The sequence below is a fragment of the Cupressus sempervirens genome, chromosome 6 (assembly GCF_028749045.1).
Source record: "Cupressus sempervirens isolate cs-2001-9-10 chromosome 6, ASM2874904v1, whole genome shotgun sequence".
In the NCBI taxonomy this organism is placed as follows: Eukaryota; Viridiplantae; Streptophyta; class Pinopsida; order Cupressales; family Cupressaceae; genus Cupressus; species Cupressus sempervirens.
The window spans coordinates 115,613,995-115,630,462 of NC_143123.1; positions in this window are offsets into that span (position 1 = coordinate 115,613,995).

The following is a 16,468-nucleotide window of genomic DNA, read 5'->3' on the forward strand; positions in this document are numbered from 1 at the left end:
AGCTCCATCCACTCCAACACACACCAATTTTTTTTCAATCTCCATGCTATCCAAACCTCCAGATTCAATTAAAGTAGTCTTTAATAATTCATATAAATTTTTAGCTATCGCACTACGATTCAATTTAGCAATAGATAATAGAAATGGTTGACGAAAAAGATTGTTTATAGTATAAACATGCATGCACACCTAGGAAGTATTATCAATTGATGTAGCTTCATCTAGAGACAATGCAACAAAATTAGAGTCTTTAATTTTGTCCTTCACATCTTCTTTTTCAACCTGTGCAAGACATCTAGCTCATTCCCACCCGTTGTTTATTGATTAGTGACTGTTCGAATAGTTTCAAGTTTTCAAAAAGTGCAATAAGGAAAGAATTGAAGGGTAGTCCATCATAGGACATCCTCTACTCAATATATAAAACACCACACTTAACTGAACTACTTTTCCCATATTTTGCACTTCTGTTGCTTTCCCAATGAAATCTTCAATGGAACCTTTTACTGCAGAATGCTTCTCCCGTAATTGCTGGTGTAACTCATATATTTCAAAATTCTTGATATACAAATAGTTCTCCTTTGTTTTCCAAGTTAGCACAAATTTTTCAACTCCATATATAGTTTCCTTCTTGTAAACTTTACCGACATGCTTTTCTATGGTATCAATTTTAAGCTGCAACCTCTTCTCCTTCTTTGTTATCTCTATGCAAATATTACATCTCCATTCTATAGGAGGCTCACCATCAATTAGATTGGGTACTGGTTCAATGAACCAATAATTTTCTACCCATTCTAACTAAACATTCCTTTTGGACAGATCCCAGCGAGATCGATCTTTTGTCAATTCCAATTTTCTTTTCCCCTTTTGTGCATGAACACGATTTATGGAATTAGTTTTTGTTTTCTCACCTAACTAGTTTGGGATCAACTCCAACTCTATAATCTTAGTTTGTGACTCCCTACTCAGGGGAAGTGCCTCCAAATCATGTTCAAGTTCATCCTCGACTGAGATATCGAGTTCACCAACTTGAACTTCAATACGGTATGAGGGTCCAACTTGTGATGAATTTTCTTTTTCAATAAGCACTAAAGATCTAACTTGTGAATCTTGTACGTTGCCAACATTTCTACCACAAAAATATGCTACTATGGTTCTACATTTTGGTAATGGTGGCCTCTCTTGGCTTTCAGAGATCCTATCAGAACCCTTATTACCCCTCTTGTTTGACATGGCAAACTGATAAAGGCCACAAAAAATATATCAACTTAGTTGTTGAACAAAAGAAAACTACTTAGACTACATATAATAACAATAATATGATTCATTTAAAAAAAAAGGTACTACTGCTACGGTACTATAGTCTACGGTATTACCCAATATAATTTACAAACCTATAGGCTATATTAGCATGTGAGATGTCCAATCACTAGTGGACACTGGACTATAAAACTAAAAAAATAACCAGTACCACTGTTGACATAAAAAAAATTAAAAATCATATGCCTTTTACAAAAACCAAGGTCCACGAGTCAATGGCCAATGCACTCAACACTCTGAAAGTTCTGTAGCAATAAGAAATGCCAGTCTCCAAACCAAAAAATAGCGAATTGTGTAGAATAATAATATCTTATAGTCCAATCTATGTTGGTGAATTAGGTGGGATTAATAAGCAGGAATGTAAAATGTAGGCGAAACACACCTTCCTATGCAAGCCCACAGTAGGAAACAATTGGCTAAATGAGGTTGGTGGTCAACATACATTGGGAAAATAGTTGGCGACACCCAACCCAAAGGGAAAATTATTTGGTTGTAGTAATGGAAAAAGAACGTGGGCCAATAAGAAATATCATGCAAAGGTTGGCGATATGTTTAAAATAAATGTATCCAAAATGTATATTGCATTGGTGATTGGACTAATATTTTTGACCAATCATGTGATAACTAATGGGCAACTACCTTGGGCGTTGGACCCAAATTCAATAAATATTCGATGACACGGTTTACCTATGTTGCATGTGCTATTCACCAAATGATGATTGACTGGTCAGACGAGATCACCAAAAGGTGAAGATTTGCCACTAAAGTAATCCCTGGTGAGAGAGAGAGTGAGTAGGTAGTGGGAGATAGAGTGGGAGAAGGAGATAGATAGAGAGAGACAAAGGGTAGCCTAAGAGAGAGAAAGAGAGTAGGGGATGGGAGAGGAGAGAGAGCGAGAGTGAGAGAGAGTAGCTAGAGAGAGAGAGAGTAGGAGATGGGAGAGACTGGCAAAGAGAGAGAGAGAGTAGGCAGTAGGAGAGGGAGAGTGAGAGTGAGAGAGAGTAGGGGATGGGAGAGGAGAGAGAGAAGAGAGAGTAGGGAGAGAGAGAGAGAGTAGGGGATGGGGGATGGTGGGATAGGGAGAGATTATTTTTTACGTCTACACACTATAGTGCATACGTGCTTTATAGTGCGTACGTGCTATAGTATGTATGCACTATAGTCCATACATGCTATAGTGTATATGCACTAAATGAAAACACCAAAAAATGGTCTTAATAGAAATTTTGGGTCCCTACTGATCCATATTCTTTTTTTTTTGTCTATTTTGTATTCTATTGTTCTAATAGAAAACACGGGTTTCATGTTGTTGGAAGTTAGCAAACACTATATTCAATCATTGGATACACTATTTGAAGGCTTTTTGAACATTCTTTCATTATATTTGAAGCTAGCAAACACCAAATTCAATCATTCAATACACTAGCTGAAGGCTTTTTGAATATTCTTTCTATAGAAAAAGTTAGTACAGTCCTTTTTAAATATTATTTGTTATTATATAGAGACAAATTTGATTATTATTTGACAAGTTGTTTAATATATAATGAATTCATTGAAATTTGTATGTTTGAATGAATTGTTATTTGGAAATAGTTAGAAATTTGACAAGATATTTAATATATAATGTGTATTCACTGAAATAATTATAATTTCTATATGTATTTGAATGATTTGTAATTTAAAAATTGTAACTAATTCAGATGTTTGAATAATTTGACATATATAGAAATCATCATCATGCCAAGGAAGAAACCAAAAACTCAAACAATGGAAGAGAGGGAGAGAGATTTGACAATTAAAAGAGATAAAATGAAACTACTATGTGAACAAAGAAAATTGTAAAGCAATAATGAAGAATTATCTTTCAAAGATGAACAAGAACCACCAATACAAAGAGGAAAAATTGGAAAGACAGAGAACAAATGAGACTATTATGCTCAAGAAGACAATTAAATTGTGAAGCTACACCATCTTCCAATGTTGGAGTCATATCATCATCTCATGTTAAAGAGACACTAATTTGTACATCTGACGATGTACACACTCCATCATGTCATGTTAAAGGCACAACATCAACATATCAAGTAGGTGATATTCCATCTTTTGCATCTTATGGCCAAGGCACATCATCTTTAATTCAAGGTATGCAAAATACTAACCTTATGTTGATGTTCAAAATGTTGAGGGAATGGAAGAGATTATAACACCTTCTAGAATTTGTTTTAGAAGACCAAAATATTTGATTGATATTGATACTAACATTTTGAAATCAATGCCTGACAAGATCAGCAAGCATACATGTCAAAGAAAAGTTAATCATCTGTAGAGATTATTCTTTGAAGAATTAAATATTACAGGTCAATGCCAATTATTTGTTGAAATGATAAAGAATTTGAAATTTAGGCCTATCATGAAGATTCTTGGGCTAAGAATGATGGACAATCCAAATTAAAAAGACATTGTAAAGAATCTAATGAGTGCTTATGAAAAAGTGGGTTCTAAATCATAGACCAAAGATAGTAATATCACAAGACAAGTACTTACATCAACAATAGTAAGTACCCAAATGAAGAAAGCTCAGCTCATGAGAAAGACAAGAAAAACATTGAAAATCGATAGAGGTACTCTAAGGAGAGCTATGCTAAGGTGGGAGAGATTGGAAGATCCAACAAAAAATGAATTATGGACATTTCACTGTAGACTACTGTTTTATGATAAAGAATTTAGTGAAGCTTTGAAATTATTGATGGAAGATTTTTGAAAAAATAACACATGTGTTTCCCCTAATCAAAGAGATTTTGTAAGAAGAATGATTGATAGCCAAAATCGTGACTGACATGTGAAACATTTTTTGGACTCAACTCAAACACATTTTTTTCCAAAATTTATTGGTATGTATCCTAAAATTCGAATAAGTCAAAGATTTTTTGAGATGGGTAAACCTTTTTATGTAAAGATAAATCACACACATAGAACTTTTTGTAGGATACATATTGATTTTTCTAACCATTTTGATGTTTTAAGGCATATATGTGTGTTTTTGCATTCTAAGTTTATTTTGCCAGATTGTGATATGAATGAGCCACCTAGATATTCAAGGGAATTCATATCCAACATTTTACGTGAAATAGGGGGTGGCCAAATTTTTTACAAGACATCATGTTTGGATGTTACATGCTTATTTTGTGGTTCTTTGCAACTTTTATCAACTTGTGAACATATGGATAGTACACATGCAATTGGAAATTAAATAGAAGATTACAAAAAAATAAGATAGTGACATATGCTCTAAAAGATGGGAAATAGGGAAAAAGATTTGATTTAGTCATTGAAAAGATTCTAGTATATAAGTTCATGAATATTTTTCATGAAAATATTATTTACAAGTATGCAAGGCATACACATAGAGCTCGATGGATGAATTTGCAATTCAAATTGTGCAAGGATATGTTTCCACTAGATACCATCTTTTCGGTTGTATACTTCATAGAGAACTACACAGTACAACCACAAAATGAAGTGCAAGCAAAGTATTATACTTCTCAATAGGTTTTCATATTTGTTTACATAACATTCATGCATTCACCTACAAGTACAGAGGATGACACAAAGGTTTTGAGGGAGCATCATTTTTACATTAGTGATGATCAATCACATTCTACAGAGTTTGTACATGGTTGTTTTCAACTATTTTAGGAGATTTGGCTAACAGGGGCATACCATATCATTAGCACATTATTTGGTTAGAAAATTTTGCATCTCAATTCAAGAATGCATAGATGTTCTATTGGTTGAGTAGGATGCACAAGTTGTCTAGAATTCAATAAGTGTGAAATTTCACAGAGGCTAGTCATGGAAAGGGAGAGCACAATGGTCCAGGAGCATGCATCAAAAGAACCTTATCTTGTGAAGAACTAAAGTAGAAAGATCCAATCCAAAGTGACACAACCCTCCAATAGGTAATAAATAGTCATTCTAAGAATCTGAAGCAAGTGCATCCAATAAAGAAAAGGAACATCATTGAAGGATTTATATGCATATATGAACATTAACTAATAAAAAATATAAAGGAATAACAATATTGAGTATTGTATACAACAAAGATTTTTCCAAACCAAATGCAATAAGTCATTCATAATAGTTAGACAATTAAGAACTAGATATATATATGAACCAGATTATTCTTACATATGTATATAATATTATTGAACAAATCATAATTAGCAAAATGATATTGCACATAATCTTCATTACAACAACTCATGGAAGCTTTGAGATTTTAATAGTTATATTCTTTAGTGACAAATATGGACATTACAAGAATTTCTCACTAATCCTTTACAATAGAAAATATTTACAAAAAATGGCATGTACTTGTATGAGGACATTATATATTACAGAAATCCCACATCGATGCAGATGACTAGCCACTCAAACAATAGCAACTAAATACAAGTGGGATCATAAAGATATCTTAATAAACTAGTATCCCTTTTACTCAAGCAACATCTTGGTCATCTACTTGACTGGGACATGTTTGGGAACTAACAATCTCCATTTAAACTCAAGTCTCCATTTAAAGGAGGCAATGAGCTTTTTGTTGTTTTGTTAAGATTATTAATATATTTTGATGAGAACTTTGAGGGATCATGTTGGTGTAGGAGAACCCTTCCAAGGGCTCCCACCAACACATTTTTTTTGTGTTGAAATTCTTGTAAGAAGTATATAATTAGAATAAGAGCTTAAGATCTCATTTAGTGTGTCTAGGTCCTAGAAGTTCACGTTCAATTGGTTACTCCTGGTAAGTGGCACAATACCTCCATGAATGCATAAGGAGTTCATTGATTGGTTAGAAGCTTAAGGATAGGAGTTTGGTTTTATTTTAAGCACATTTGTGCTTTAGGAGGACCTACAATGGTCATTGACAATGTATGAGCAAAAGTTGCTCAAGCAACAAAAAGTTGCTAAAAAGTTGTTAGCAACTTTTCTTGTTTCTTTTTGTTTTTCCAAATTTAATAAGAGGCTAAAAATCCCTAACCAAAAAAAAATACTGATGGGAAGAATATAAAGGTGATGAGAAACCCTAAACCAAGAGTTGGTGAAAGTCATTGTACGGCTAAAGTTCAGAACAATAGACTGTATGCAACAATCTTTGAGGAATAGTCACCTTCATGACTAATTTCTTGTGAATATAGTGGAGTTTTTTGTAAATTTATAATGCATTATTGTTTAAAAGTTTCTTGCACTTCATTTGTGTGCATTAGTTTAGATTCTTATAGTTTTGCTAATGCTTTATAAAATTCTTTTCAAACTATACAGTGTGCTACCAGTTTTGGCGTACCATGTAAATTAGGGGTTGTATCTTTGGTTTCCACCTAGGGAAAACCATGGAACCTTGGAATATTGAAGTATAGAACCCATTTTTTTAATAAAAAAGTGTAGGGTCCTTGGATGTACGTGCACCATTTTTTTTGAGCATGCCCTAGGCAAATACAATAGTATCTGGTTAGGAGTGGACAACAACAAATTGGTTCTAGAATGCAGAGTGAGTTTTAAGCTAAGCCCTTTGGAGGGATTCAAGAGGAGTATTATAAGGTGCTATTTTGTGAAGGAGAAGTTTTGATAAGCTTGGGAAGGTGTTTAAAAAGTGAGGACAATGGGGAACCCTCAAAAACTCTTAATTTTGGCATAATTGTTGTACAACTTTTTGGTGGCCAAATACCCCAAAAATCCTTTAGGGTCAATCATTAACAACAATTGTTCTTATTAACATATTTTATGAAACCTTAAGGAAAATTTGGTAAAAGCCCTAGAAATCCGCAAGGAGGCCTAATTGGGGCTCCTCTAGTAGCCTTGTTTATGAAGGAACTATTCAATCGGGTATCAACCCAACTTGACTATCACTTTGATCGTGTGGAATAAGTTGTAAAAACTCTGTAAAAATCCTTACAATCCTTGTTAGAGCTTGTGTTGGTAAAAATCCATAAATGACCCTTATAAGCCTGTAGAGAGTTGGTTGCTAGAGAGCAAACTTGCAATGCTAAGGAGTTTGAATTCTTGACTTGGTGGGTAGGTTTGGGTAGGTCAGGGGATCCTTAAGTGTGAAGGAATCCTAGAGACCATTAGAGGTGTCAAAAGAACACTTAGATCTAGTTGAGGATCAGTGAGCATAGACTAGGTAGTATATCCCAAGCTTCCCCATCACATGCCCAACTTGAGTATCTTGGCTTCCCAAGTCCTGTAAATTAAAGGCCATTGACGAATAGGAATTTCTAATTGAAACACCTATAGTGCTAGAATGAAGTGCATGACCAAATTCTTTGCTTAATAATGAGCCAATTTGAGGCTTCACTTCACATTGCTTCATGGATGATTCTATAGCACTTGTTACTTCTCTATCTGAAAATTTTGTGTCTGTGTACATGTGCACTCTTTCCCAATAGTTTTAGGTTTTGTCTCTCCACCCTAAGTAATTGGCATACCTTGGATGGCACCAAGATAACCATTTTCTTCTAAAATGTCCTTTTCTCTCAGATTAATTTGTCTATTAATTAAATTTTCTATATCTTCCTCTATATATTTAATAGATTTAGCTACAATTCCTTTGTATATATTCCTATGTATATTAAGCTTTCTTCCATAGGAATGAGAAGGCATGGGGAGTCAGGCCAACTGTTGGTCACTATATTAAAAAAATACTCACTAGATTTCACTTCTAGGACTTGGAAAAGGTTGCAAACTACTAAAAAACAACTAAAAAACCTAATCCTAGGCTATCTTGACCAAAAACTCAAAAAGAGCCAAATTTTTTCTAATTAGCAACTTTTGCTCATATCTTGCACAAAGTGGCCTAGGCATACATATCTTGCTCATATCTCTCTCACATTTCATCGTGGGATCAAATTGTTTATTTTTTTAGCTCTGGTTAGCCGAGTAAACCCTAGCCCCAAGATCCTCCCATTTTGTTGAGTGCTCAAATGTTCTTGGGCACACCAAATTGAATCGTCCCTAAGAGTCAGTAAATGCCATAGGGCAGCGATATTTGATGTGGCATATCTCAGAGCTCTTGTGAGGTATGGATACAATTCTAGGTGCTATAGGACCATGTTGTGGAGACCTACAATAATCTCTTTCAATTTTGGAGATCTTATTCTATTTTGATTTTGCGACCCCATCTCGGGTGATGCTAAAAATTGTAGTGTTGGCTAGTATAAAGTTGCCAACTGTTGAATCTCCCTCACCATTCATCATGGGATTGAACTATCTATTCCATTAGCTTAGGCGGTTAGGTAAACCCTAGCCTCAAGCTCCTCCCATTTGTTGAGTGCTTGAAAATTCTCGGGCACACCAAACTGAATCGTCGGGTGGACCCACAATAATGGGTTCCACTTTAGTGGGACGAACAAAAATAAAAAAAATTGCAAAATGAGAAATTAAGTTTACCATATGTTTGCGCGAGCGTTTTTTTTAATTATGTTCGCGCGAACCTATGTGATATATATGTTCACGCAAACATGATTTGCATGTTCGCGGGAACATACATTCACGCGAACATGGTAAACGTGTTCGCACGAACATGCAAAATCACAAAAATTTTAACCTTTTTTTCTTTTTCTTTTTTTTTTGCTCTTTTGACTGCCATAATTGCAGAAGAATGATCTCCTACTGTAAAATAAAAAATATTAAAATGTGCTGCTCGGAGCAAGCTTTCCAATGACTATAATTTTATTACATAATTTAATCATTAAGACTTTCAAATATGAGTTTAACTCATTATAGGTTCATTACCGATTGAACATCAACTGACTTTGACACCTCGAAAAAATTAGTAAATTAGGTCAAATTTTTTTTGAAAAATATGGAGGCACTGGCTTATTGAGATACCTTTCTATTGAAAAAAAAAAAAAAGGTTTATGATAAACTGACTTCAAATTATTTGTGTCAAACGGAACGTATGTCTGAATTACAGTTCATGTCACTTCAAAACTTTATAAACTATACAATATTCAACAAAAATAAATCAAACCAAATGCAGACACTGGATATTGATGTTACAAATCCAACACCGAAAGAATTAATTCATTATCATTTCTAGAAAAAAAGTTATGTGTGTCAAACAGACTGCCACTTTTTAAAATATTGAATTTTATTATGTACCACTTTTTGGAAGAGATAAAAAAAATTGACATAAATATTTTTTTTTTTTAGATTAAAAAATATGGTTACAAAGTAGGAACAAAGTACTCAAAATCACTAGTTTATGTCATCTTGAAATTATTTATAGTTTTGGAGATATAGTCACTTGAACGTGACGTTTGTTGCAAAAATATTGATTTCAGTGTCAAAATTGGTCAAAAAGTGGAACCCATTATTGTGGGATCACCCCGTCCCTAAGAGTCACTAAATGCCATAGGGTAGTGATCTTTGACAGGGCATATCTCGAAGATCATGAAAGGTATGAATGTAATTCTAAGTGCTATAGGACCATGTTGTGGAGACCTACAATAACCTCTCTCTCTTTTTGAAGATCTTATTCTATTTTGATTTTGCGACCCTATATTGGGTGATGCTAAAACTTGTAGTGTTGGCCAGTACAAAGTTGCTAACTGTCGAATCTCTCTCATCTTTTTTCATGGAATCAAATTGTATGTTCCGTTAGCTTCAGGTGGCTAGATAAATTCTATCCCCAAGATCCTCCCATCCTATTGAGTTCTTGAACATTCTCAGGCATGCTGGACCAAATCATCCTTGAGAGTCACTAAATGCCATAGGGCGATAATCTTTGACGAGGCATATCTCAAAGCTCGTGTAAGGTATGGACGCAATTTTAGATGCTTTAGGACCATGTTTCAGAGACCTACAATAAACTCTCTCTCTTTTTGGAGATCTTATTCTATTTTAATTTTGCAATTCCATATCATGTGATGCTAAAACTCGTAGTGTTGGCCAGTACAAAGTTACCAACTGTCAAATCTCTCTCACCTTTCATCGTGGGATCGAACTATCTATTCCATTAGCTCCAAGTGGCTTGGTAAAATTTATCCCCAAGATCCTCTCATCCTGTTGAGTGCTCAAAAATTCTTAGGCACACTGAACCGAATCATCCCTAAGAGTCACTAAATTTCATAGGGTAGTGATATTTGATGGGGTGTATCTTAGAGCTCGTGTGATGTATGGATGCAATTTTAGGTCCTATAGGACTGTGTTGTAGAGACCTACAATAACCTCTCCCACTTTTTGGATATCTTATTCTATTTTAATTTTGCAACCCCATCTCAGGTGATGCTAAAACTTGTAGTGTTAGCCAGTACAAAGTTGCCAACTATCAAATCTCTCTCACCTTTCATCATGGGGATTAAACTATCTATTTCATTAGCTTTGGATGGTTAGGTAAACCCTAGCTTGAAGCTTCTCTCACCTTGTTGAGCACTCAAACATTCTCGGCCATGCCGAACCGAATCGTCCCTAAGAATCACTAAATGCCATAGGGCAACGATCTTTGATGGTGGCAACTAGATGTCATCTTGTCCAATGATGGAGAATCATGATAGAAGATAAAAGGGTGATCATACACTTCATTTTGAACATGTTATTTTTTTTTTTTATGGTAATAAGATAATCCTTGTTCGTAAGGTCAAGGAACTTGAGGTCACCTATTAACCCAAGTTGCCTTAGTCCTAACGATTTTTCATTTTTGTTGTTTTTGTCAATAAGCATTTTGAGAGTCATTACACCTTATATATGTCTTATGTGTTACCAAAAATCACTTGGTTAAGTTCTAGGATGAGTTAGTGTAAAAATTGCATTTTGCAATAAAAGTTGCTAACAACTTTGTGGCAATTTTAGCATTTTTTTGGAAAATGTTAAAACCAACTAGTAATCGATTGGAATGGATGTCAAATGTGAAAATACCCTCTATGAATTTAGAGGAATCATAAGGTGTTGGTGATTATTAAGGTTTTTTTTATATGGCAAGGAATCACTTCTGATGTTAAACTTGTACATAGGATCATTGAGTTATTGTTAAATATCATTACTTCCTATTTGGAACCACAAACTCATTCTTTGTTAAAATGAAACATCACTTTAGTTGCATATTATCACTGAATGGAGTCAATGGAAGATTTTAAGGATCTTCTTGGTTGTCTTAATAGCCATTTAATGGGTTTGAAACATAATCACTTCCCTTTGTGAAGAGTTGCCTGAAAATTGGCAAATTACATGTTGTTGCAAAGAAAATATAGTCATAGGATGTTGGAAGATTGTTTTCACTCATAGGATGTTGAAGAATCTCTTGGAAGGATGGAATAGATGATAGATTGAAGTTTTTGAGATAGTTATTAGATGTTCCTTGAAGTGTCTAAGGTGTTAGTTTGAAGCAAGAAGTTGATTATGACCCATTTCTCAAATTTACTCATTTTTCCCTTATTGCTCCCCAAGTCTTGAATAGGGAAAATGATCAAGTAGTTTTGTGAAGTTGGGTAGAATTTTTTCTAATGTTGTAACCATGTTGGAAAGAGTCTTTGAAGGCATTTAGTAAGGTGGGAAAGGTAGTTTTCCTTAAAAGTGTTCTTGCTGGGAATCCACTAGCTTTTGGTGTGGGCACTCTACATCATTTTGAATGCAAATTAAATTAAAATGAAATACATGTTCAATGTACTTAAAATTTAAACAAGAAAAATAAGATATATATTATGATAAACAATAATGTCATACATGAACAAACATATAATAAATTATGATAACAAATAATGTTATACATGAATGAACATATAATATATTATGATAACTAGTAATGTCATACATGAACAAACATATAATATATTATGATAACCAATAATTTCATACATTAACAAACATATAATATATTATGATAACCAATAATGTCATACATGAACAAACATATCATATATTAACCAATAATGTCATAATTCTAATAATGTGATGCACCAAATATATTTCATACATCAAATATAAAATGTCATATATACATCAAATGTATATCAAATATGTCCACTAACATAAAATCCAACATATATGTCCACTAATGCCTATACATGTGTGTCTATCAACTATAACTTCTTGTTCGCATGAGGGGAAGGGAAAAAATCCCTAAAGGTCTTCCATCATTGTGTGGAGGGAGATAATGGGGATGATGGGGTCTTCCTCACACGCTCGCTCATCCTCTTGTTTAGGCTCTTCTCTAACTCAAGATAATACGAAAATGGTAGATATGAATCCATAATTATTAAACATTGAAATCAAATATATGTACACACAAAATTAATTATTTTCTTACCACCATCAAATAGTCACTCTATACATCCACCTCAAAGGCTTGCAGACGATTAGGTGTAATAAGGCCCTACAACAATTCAATCAATATAATCACTTATCAATAACATTTAAAATTTCAATACTAACTATTATAAACAACAATTAAAACTAAGAAAATTCTTTCATACCTCGGTGAATGGCTGTGAACTAGCCATCGTTGCAGCAACTCCACAATTTATGGAGTGGCAAAGACGAGAGGAGTCTTAGACGTCAAACCCTGCATGTCATATAATATAATTTACATTTAACATGAAACATGAAACAAATATAATCAAATGAATCAAATTAACATGAGACAAATGTACCTCTATGAAGCTCGTATCATGCCTAGGCTCAAAGTCCCTTGTGAATGTCGATGGTCCAATAGGGAACTGATACACATGCATAATTTTTTTTTGTCAATCTTTCATATGATTACTTAATAAATGTATGTATAAATTTAAATAATTAAATTGATACATACCTCTCGACTCATCAACGGGTCAAAAAATGGGGCGAGAAATCTATACTAGGACCATCAACACTCTTACCCTAAATTTTGAACAATGTCAATACATGCTAATTAATTAGTCATTCACTATACATACAAAATGTGATCAAATTAGTTTATTATAATTATAATTTACCTGTGTGTCATTGCCAAATGTGTCACTTAGGAACTCATCAGTGACTATCCCATCATCCATACTATCTCCAGGATGATTGCCAAATATGCATAAGGATTCACATGATGTGCACATGTGACCGTGATGCAAAGAAGGCTCCTCCTTAACTAATGGATTTGCGTAATGAATGAGGGTTTGGGTCAAAGCATTGATAGTCTCTAAAATGTTCATCTCTACATGTTCCTTCACAACTAAAGGAATAATCACATGCTCACCTTTTGGCTTGACAACAACTGCCCTAACTACATTAGGTCATGACGTGTCACCGACCTCTCAAATGATCACCCTCCACCTCTACCCTGAGATTCTAATATATCAAAATTTGTTCATAATACAATTTCTTTAAGAAATACATTGGAACCTTGTGATTATTGCAAGGAGGGGCATCAAAGACCATCCACCATCTATCTCAAAATTATTTCTAATATCATCATGTATGCTGTTGGAAATATTCAAGATGAGGTAGATTATTGAGAGGGGAGGGGTGAATCAGTAACCTATAACAATTTTATTCAAAATTTTAACCATTCATCATTCATTCATCTAAACTACTGCATAACTGAAGGAACAAACATTCATTGCACATGTACACAAAGATTTGGTGACCCAAAAACCTTCCAAATAGAAAGTAAAACTAGGGTGGGAATGATACCCACAAAACTTCATTACTGCAGTATGAAGTTGGCCGGTTAAGGCATACATTGATCACTTCTGATGATCTGCCCTGTTAGGAGCAAGTAGGACTGCTAGATCCACCTTGTTAGAGGATTTAAAAACATACAATGAAGTATGCACTCTGTTAGGAGATTTACAAAAGATTGTTAAGTCTACCTTGTTAAAGGATTTACAAAATTGATTCACTTGTTAGGATGAAATAGTGGATTTGCTTACAAACTTAATTTACTGATTAGATCCTTGAAGTATAAATCACCTTTTGTGACAGATTAATCTTTTCTACTTCTTATAGACCTTGCTAAAGACTCTGTTCTTCTGCTGATTCACAAAACATTACATGTCTCTCCCTTTTTTATTCATCCATATCACACACTTGCAAATGATATAATACATTACATATATACCATTCCAATATTTACAACTACAAGGTCGGCCAAGACACAAGTGAACAAAACATTATTAAGTTAGCTAGATAGTAGAAAACTCAGGTTCCTCAAGCTAGATACTTGGCATCCACTAGATTACTCGGCATCGTCATGCACTCAATAGAAGTAGAGGCTTGGTTCATACTAGCCACACAATACTACTTGGAACTTGGTAACCATTGGTGACTTGGTAGATATAGTGTCACTTGGTAGAAGCTAACTTCCTTATTTACCTTGCTGTTCTCAGTGAACACTAAGTTCTTCGTTTACCTTCCTGTGCTTGGTGAACATTGAGTCCTTCATTTACCTTGCTTTGCTCAGTGAACACTGAGTTCTTTATTTACCTTGCTTTTCTCGGTGAACACTGAGTTCTTCATTTACCTTGCTTTGCTCGGTGAACACTGAGTTCTTCATTTGCCTTGCTTTGCTCGGTGAACACTACTGAACTGCTCATTCACTCGGTATCCTTTGGAATGCTTGGTAAGAACTGTTTACCTGCTGAACTTATAAGGTAACCACTGAATTCTTTTTATACATTGTAGACTAATTGATGAGCTCGATAAGCATTCAGAATCGAATAAGTGTTTGCACTAATGACAAATATATCATAATTTTAACAATCTCCCCCTTTGGCATTAGTGACAAAAACACTTATGAGCCAAAACTTATGTGCAAAATTTGACATCTTGATTTACATATATCTCCCCCATACAATATGCACATAGTATTTACAAATATCTCTTATCTATACACATGGCTTCATTATTTACATATGTCTCTATCTCTTCTTTGGTACTCTATCTCCCCCTTTTTGATAATAATGCCAAATTAGACAATATATATTTACACAGAAACACCAAAATGGGAGATAAACTCATAATGTACCTTGAGAATAAGAGCCAAATTCTTATCCCAATTTTCTTGCAAAATTTTGTAGTTGGAGAGTGCTATTTGAACTTTAGCTAAAAGTTCAATCACATGATCTGCAACTGAATAATTGTTGTCATGGATCAATGATTTGGAGTAGGCAATGTGTTTCTGCATTGTGTCCATGATAGGAAGAATCATATTCTAGATGTCAATCACTGTAGATCTAATCCTAGCTTCCTCTCTCAATAGTTCTGCCTGCTTTTCTGACAAAAATTTGATTCTGAGATGATGGGATGAACTTGAATTGGGGTCAAGTTGTAGCTTTTGGGCACTGACCTTCATATCCTCATCAATTTTATTTAATTTTTCTTTGATCTCATTGGTATATTTAGTAACATCACAAAGTTTGGCAAAAAGTGAAGTTACATTATTAAAAGAATTTTCAAGATTGACCAGAATTGTGGACAATTCTATCTGTTTTATTGCAATCTGCTGAGCAATGTGCTCAAGCACCTTATTATCAAATTGTCTTTCAGCATTTTCAATCAATTTTTCTTTATCGGAGGTGTCCTCATTGAATTTATTTACAGCTTCTTCTTACTGAATCAAAATGTGTTGAGTAGAATCTACTTCAACACCTATAGCTTCTGTAATTATATTTCTGACATTCTTAATTATTATTTACTCCTTATCCCTTTTAGACCTTAACTACTTTTGTGTAGCCTTCATCTCTATTAGTTGACTAGCATACCTCATTTCTTCAATGGTAGCATTTTTGTAGTCAATTTTTGGAATCACTATTTCTGTGTCTAGGTCAATATCCTCAGGAATTTCTTTTCCAGTGAGCAGAAGTCTTAATGGTTGCTTTTTTTTGGCTTCTCTGATGACTGATTTGACCTTGGGAGTGGACACAATAGTGGAGATGGAAGGACTAGCAGTGAAAACTAGGATACTTAGGATTGAGTGCCAATAGGAGTATTTATCGGATAAAAAATTGGAGTACTTCCCAAAAATGGTGATACACTCGGTAATGCAAAATCTGATCTAACTAGATTTGAAGCAGATGTAGATAATGCAGACAAAATTCTAGAACAAGCTAGAATATTTATAATGGGAAGACTAACTGGTGCAAAAATTGGTGCTAATGTAGCTGACAAAATTGTGGAACTTACTACTATA